Source organism: Rhipicephalus microplus, unplaced genomic scaffold (assembly GCF_043290135.1).
Source record: "Rhipicephalus microplus isolate Deutch F79 unplaced genomic scaffold, USDA_Rmic scaffold_20, whole genome shotgun sequence".
In the NCBI taxonomy this organism is placed as follows: Eukaryota; Metazoa; Arthropoda; class Arachnida; order Ixodida; family Ixodidae; genus Rhipicephalus; species Rhipicephalus microplus.
The window spans coordinates 10,335,246-10,342,175 of NW_027464593.1; positions in this window are offsets into that span (position 1 = coordinate 10,335,246).

The window sequence follows — 6,930 nt, forward strand, 5'->3', positions numbered from 1 at the left end:
TAATGAATCAGGCATTCATTAAGCCGTACTTGCAATACTCCATCTGGAGCTGCCTCTTCGAAGGCTGCATTCAACGCAAGTGGTTTTATATGTGTGATAACATGCTCTGGATTTCTGGTTTAAATATAATAGTCTAGTTTGGCTTAGGTGTGTTTTCTGCTGGCAGAGAGTTAGGCAGCTTGCGCGACCTCTTCCATCCGTGGCAGCGTTTGTTAGGTGGTACATTTTGTTTTTCCAAGCCATGGGAAGAAGGTGCGGTAGCATGCATGTATGCAACACTGGAAAAAGATTCAGACATGTCCGAAAATTCATCATTTGAACCTTCAGGCGAATTGATGTTGAGGCAGGAGACACACTCCATGGGAGGGCCTTGGCCAGGTGGTAGCGAGAGTTGGTGGAACATTACGTCAAGCATCGTGCTGACACGCGCCCGTAAACGAGACTAAAAGGTGCAAATCTGGTAGTTTTCTGGAGAGCCATGGTGTAGGCAATTGCTATGCATGTATGGACGTAGCACCAACATTTGTGATCCGAGGCTACATACACTGTAAGCATATTTGCAATCAGTTTGATGAGGCGCTCTGTTAACCCATTGTTCTGCGGGTGATACGCTGTTGCTGTTCGGTGTGTGGTACCACTCAGCTGCAAGATGTCGCGGAGCAACAACGCCATCAAGGCTGCCCCACGATCTGTGATGACAACAGTGGAGCATCAAGGCGGAGAATGATGTTTCTGACAAAGATGTTGGCCACATCAAAAGCAGTAGTGCGCTGAGAGGCTTGAGTTTCGCAGAATGTAGTCATACAATCTGTAGCGGCAACAATACAGCGTTTGCTAGCAGTAGACTTCGCAAACGGTCTGATCAAATATTTGCCAACCAGTTTGAAAGGCGCGTGCGGAGGTCTGACAGGCTGGAATAGACCAGCTGATTTCACAAGTATGTCATAGGTAGAACTTTGTGGAGTTGGCAAGCAGTACGAGTTTTGACCTACTGCTTGACGGTTTTTGTGAGTTTCCGCCAGTAGAATTTATGTTTAATGCTCGCCAAATAGCGTGTCAAGCCAAGATGCTCGGATGATGGCTCGTCGTGTCATGCACGTAAAACGTCATCGCAGAGAAGAGTAGGAACTTTTAGCAGGTAAACGGTTTGCATGGAATGAATGCCGCGCTTATAGACGACGTCGTCACGTAGACAGAAAAATGACAAGTCCGCGAAGACTGACGGGGAGTTTTTGAGCCATAGTTCTGCTTCCTGAGCAAAACTAGGGCCCACATTCTGGAAGCCCTAGTTTTGCTTCCCTCAATTAGTCTTAACAACATGAGTACTTGGTCGTCTCTTCGAAGCGTAAACTCTGATTATGGAAGGATAGTTACGCATTGCACCAGTCTATCACCATTACACATCACTATGCTGCGAGCTAGTGCACACACCGGTAATACTCCCACAACCCATTTGCTTATCTTTTTCAGGGGCGAAGCTTCTTAAAGCGGCACCCGGACGTCCCTCATCGTAATACGTAACATGTCTTACGCTTTGACCTGCAAGGTGGTGCCGGTGGGAGATTTCTCCTGTGCATTGTTGAACAATAAAAAATTGGCAGCGTGCGTGTTAACTACAAGATGAGTTCTCCTGCCGCTCATTCCCCATTAGCAGCCATTGGCATGTACATTGAGCCCTATCTGACAAGAAAGGGTTGCTACGCTATACTCGCTGGGCGTAACCGCCTTTGTTTTAGAAAGGTTTAGCGAGCGTTAGGCCACAGTGCCAGGAATACAGTGAACTAGTATATACCATGAACTCGAAGTGGTTAAAGGCGGGAAGTAGACACGAAGCGCAAGCCGCAAGAAAGTGCGCGTGTGCCACCTCTCGTTTAGTCCTTGGAATTTCCGCTGGATGGCGGTGCTCCTATATGCAGAATTTATTTGAAAAGATGCGAGATGGTGGTACTTGGAGTGTTGACTACATGGATGAACCGACACACAGAGAGATGCATGGACGGACGCATGAATGGCTGCACGAACGGATGAATGCGTGGACGGATGCAGGGGCGGATGGATGGACGAATGCAGGGACGGACGCACAAACATACGCGCGCACGGACGGGCGTAAGGACGCACGAATCCTCACACAGACAGACGCTTGAACGGACGGAAGCAAGAACGAATGGACGGATGGATATTTTGCCCCACTCTCCATCATTCACCCCGTGGATATGCTGCCATTTTTTGAACGGGCGCCTAATGCTATGCTTCAAAGCATTCGGGGTCAGAGTACGGTCCCATTAGCTAAGTACGCAGTGCTTAAAATTAGGCACATAACCTTATATTATTGTGTTGTTCGCTGTATGAGGCAATTATAAGCACAAAATTATTTGTTTTATCTGACACTTTTAATTATTCCCGTCACTGCTACATTATGACATTGAACTCAGTTATTAGCGAAGAAACAAAGAACGTTGAAAAGCCTTTCACAAGGCAGCGTAATTAGTTATGTTCATACAAACCAGCAATCAGATGAAACGAGAAACTGAGAGAAGATGACAGAAGGAAAAAAGGTGAAACGAAAAGACCGCATAGCTCCACTCTTTGTTCAAGTTTCACACCACTCGCATGAAGTTGTCATATTTGTTTTAGTTTTGACATTTATATAAAACTTTCATTCAAATTTCTGTTCGTTCTCGATAAAACAGACTTAAGTCACCCATACCTAAACCAGCATATAGAATTAAGTGTGGGCAACATGTATAAATATGACGTTTCAAATACTCACTCACATACGCAAAAACTGACAGGGTCGCAGGTGAATTAACCTAAGAAGACTGGACTGTGAATGCCGACTTCTGTCTTTTGTTCTCTTAGCGTAAATACTTATCATTCTGCTCGAAAAGCTGTGCGCAACACGCGATTGGAGCGTTGCAACGTTTCTGCATTTTATCAGCTTTTATATTGACTCTGTGGTAGGTTCACCTTTGACCACATATATAGTAATATTTGTTCATTTATTTTTATTTATTTATTTATTTAGTAATTACTGCAGTCCGTAGACCAAGCAAGAGGGGTGAAGAAAGGAAACACTATGGAAACAAAGGGAACAGGTTTGTACAGCAAAATTTTCTATCTTACGCAATAACTCAAAAACAAGTACATACTAAGTAGAGTGAATTAAACACACACCACTATAAAGAAAAAAGTGCTCAAATTGCTTGAAACAGTCTTAATTCAAGAAGTAACGCAACGCAACTGAACTCATGAGATGACGTTATATAGTATCGTATCGACAATGTTGAGGGAGCAAAAAGATGCATGAATTTTTTTATTCAGGAATGGCCATTTTCAGGAGAAGCTTATGTAGCCAATGTATTTCATTCGCTAATTATACGTGGAAATAAGGATTTTTTGAAAAGGTTAGTACGTGCAAAGTATGGTGTCAGATCATGATTGTGATTATAACTCGTTTGCCTGGAAGAAGACGAAGATAGGTATTCATGAGCATTGATATTAAACTGACAATTTCGGAGCAGGAAATGAAACTTGAGTCTGGCGATAGTGCTACGCTGTTTCAAAAGTCGAATGTTGTTCGTAGCCATAAGCGATGAAGGTGAATGAAGATTGTGATAGGCTTTATAAATGAATATTACCACCCTTCTCTGGACCATATAAAGTTTATGAATGTCTTTTTTTAAATATGGGTCCCAGGTCCCGCATGCATACTCTAGGCGGAGTGGTATAAATGAACTGTGCGCAAAATATTTCACTTGTAATGGTGCCTTTTTTTTAATCAGTGTCGTAGAAACGCTAGTTTTCTAGAGGCAGAGGAACAAGCGTCGTCCATATTAATCTTTACTCCTAAATACTTGAAATTGTTCACTTCGATCAAGTGATTAATATTTAAGGTGTAACGCAACATAAAATGAACAATTTTATTTGAATTTTGCATAAAGACCAATTTACTAATGTTTAACTACATCGATCAAGAATTGCACCAATTGGAGAGAGAACTTAGGTTGTTCAGCAAGCCCTCCTGATCCCTGTCACTTTTATTTGGCTTGTAAAGAATGCAGTCACCTGCAAAAAATTTTAGGCTTATGGCAGAGGTATAAATTGATGAAATTATATTATTAATAAAGATGAGAAACAAAACAGGGCGTAGGGTGGTGCCCTTGGGAACTACCGAAATTACAGGCAAAACCGCGGAGCTGCAACATTCGACCTGAACAAACTACTTGCAGCTGGGGAGGTAAGGGTGAATCTGCTGAATTATCTTAATATGTAGGCTAATGTTTGAAAGTTTCATCAGTAGTTTACCGTGACAGATACAATCAAATGCTTTTTCTAAAATTTAACAATAGTGCGTCTATTTGGTCACCCTTATCAAGTGCTACTGCGAAGTCATGAATAGTGGTGACGAGTTTGGTGGTAGTCGAGAGGCCTTTCCTAAAACCATGCTAAAAAGGCGCCATAATATCGTTTTTTAAAGAAATGACATTATGTAATGCGTGATGATGTGCCCAAGAAGTTTACATGAACAGGAAGTGAATGATATAGGGTGGTAGTTTCAAAATTCAGGCGATCAGCTATCTTGAAAACACTAGTAACACGCGCCGTACGCCAGTCATCGGGAAGAATTGAATCACGGAAAGAAAGGCATGATGATGCTGCGTGATGACTTCATCATGCGAATCAATATTATTTACGACTCCAGTGAGAACCAACGCAAAAAAATGGCCCCGTATCTGCATGCTAATCTGCAAATGCTGCCGAAAGACGATAGTCTTGCGTGTGGAGAGAGTGAAGAAAACATATATTTGATGTTCTACGCAAGAAATTAGTGAATGGTATTCTGGAGACGCAGCGTTACAGTGCCTCGAGCGTGCAGCGCAGGCGAACGAGCACATCAAGTCACGTCAAACACGATACATGTGCGCTATCTGGCAGTTTTCTGAGAAAACAAAGACTCGCTTGCTGGATTCTGTGCCGACCGGCTGTGCCCTCGCGATCTCCGGTGTCAGCGTAGCTCTGGCCAACTGGGCTCGCCCTACGTCATCACCTGGCGCCGACCTCCGACGACAGTGTAGCTCTGACCGACTGGACTTGCTCTACGCCATCTCCTGACGTCGACAACAGCTCTCGCAAGTGGTGCCCCGTCCTCACACTCCTGTGACCGTGTTTCCATCTTTCCTATCTCTTCTATACCCTCGATTTGTCATTGCTCTCTCTGGTTTTCGTCATCTCTCTCTCTACTCCTTTATTCCTATCATTTTAATCCCTCCTCACCCCCATCCCTTGTGAGCTACTGCTGAGGTGTCGCACCCTGATGAAGACAGTTGCGGGGCTCACTTTTCTTTTCTTTTCCTTCTTCTAAACATAAACACTTCACCCCCACCCACCTGAGAAAACAAAGCGCGTTGCTCCGAGACGGGCGTGCGCGCCCATCTCAGAATGGATAAGGTGTAGAACGCAAGGCGATGGGTAGGTTGAAAATGCTGGTTGGAAACACTTGCCCTTCGGAACGTTGGAAACACTCGCGTTTTCGTGAAACTGTTGCATGGTCAGCGCAGCGTGATAAACACTCCAGTTCTTAGAATTACCTATGCATGCCATTTCTAGTAAAAGACGCACATACAGAATATATACATGTTGTTATGGTGCCTCAGGTATGCGCAATATTTGTTCTTTAATGGACAATCGTACAAATATGAACGCTCAACCTTGAGCAACATTGGTGGGCGCTGCAGATGGGGTCAGCCATCGTCAGGTATCAGCTGGTGTCTTTCAGTCTACCCGGTACCGTTAAGCATTGTTACACCTGCGAGTCCACACCGAACGTCCATGCCTCTGAAAAAAGGCAATCTGTGTCAATGTCCGCACGTGAGCTCACCTGACGCGAACAACTCAACGGCGTCATCACGCGGCGGCGCCGCTCTGTCACACGACGCACAGCGAGCCCCCTCAACCCACGAGCCCGTCGAAGCAATCCGTGTCTTCCAGTCTGATGAGTCTTACGGAATGCGTGGCGACGTCACTCGTCCTTAGCTGCAACCACGCGCAGCGGCTCCGGATTCGATGCGTGGATAACGTGGCCCAGCGGTGACCCCACTGGAGGATTCCGACCTAACGACCAGTGGTGCTTCTGGTTGGACATTTGGTGACTGAAGAATCTACCCGGTGCGTATAAAATAAGCCCTGCGGCGCGTCGCGAGCAGTAGACCTATGTGTGAGAGAAGAGAGCTCGGCTCTTCGAGTCTCTAATTTGTCAGCCCCAGTGCCGAATTCGTAACGCCTCTGTATATATGCTGTACATAAACCTTGTTTATGTCACCGTCGTCTCGTCCGCTCGTCTATCAGCTCTGCGCAGAAGCAATCGCGAGCTGAGAAACCTACGCTACCAAACGGCTGGTGACAGTTTCGGCGGAGATCGGAGCAGCGGCGCCTTCAGGACCGTGTTGGCGTCGTCGTCTTTTGTAGCAGCATGGACAAACAGACAAATGTACAGACAGACAGACAGACAGACAGACAGACAGACAGACAGACAGACAGACAGACAGACAGACAGACAGACAGACAGAAATTCTTGCGTCGAAGGTCCCCAAGAAAGCCTCTCGTCTTTAAAATCCCTGAACGATTCTATACATGTGATTTGTAGTTTGTGTTATATGATTCCAGGTATCATTGCCTAAGCAACGACAAGTTCTCGCTGGCAGGATCGGAATCTCTAACCTTGGAACAACGTAACAGATGTTCAACCAATTGAGTCAGTGTGGCGTTACTCCTCCCGTCCACATTGTTAAATATGTGTGTTCATTTAAACCTGGGGCTCTTGAAGTTATGTGATACACCAGCAACGGCACCTTATGACGACATAATCGCGTCATCGTGCTTTTTTGCATCACACACGTAGATGCCCGCGGGTGACAACGGTAGTCAATTTTC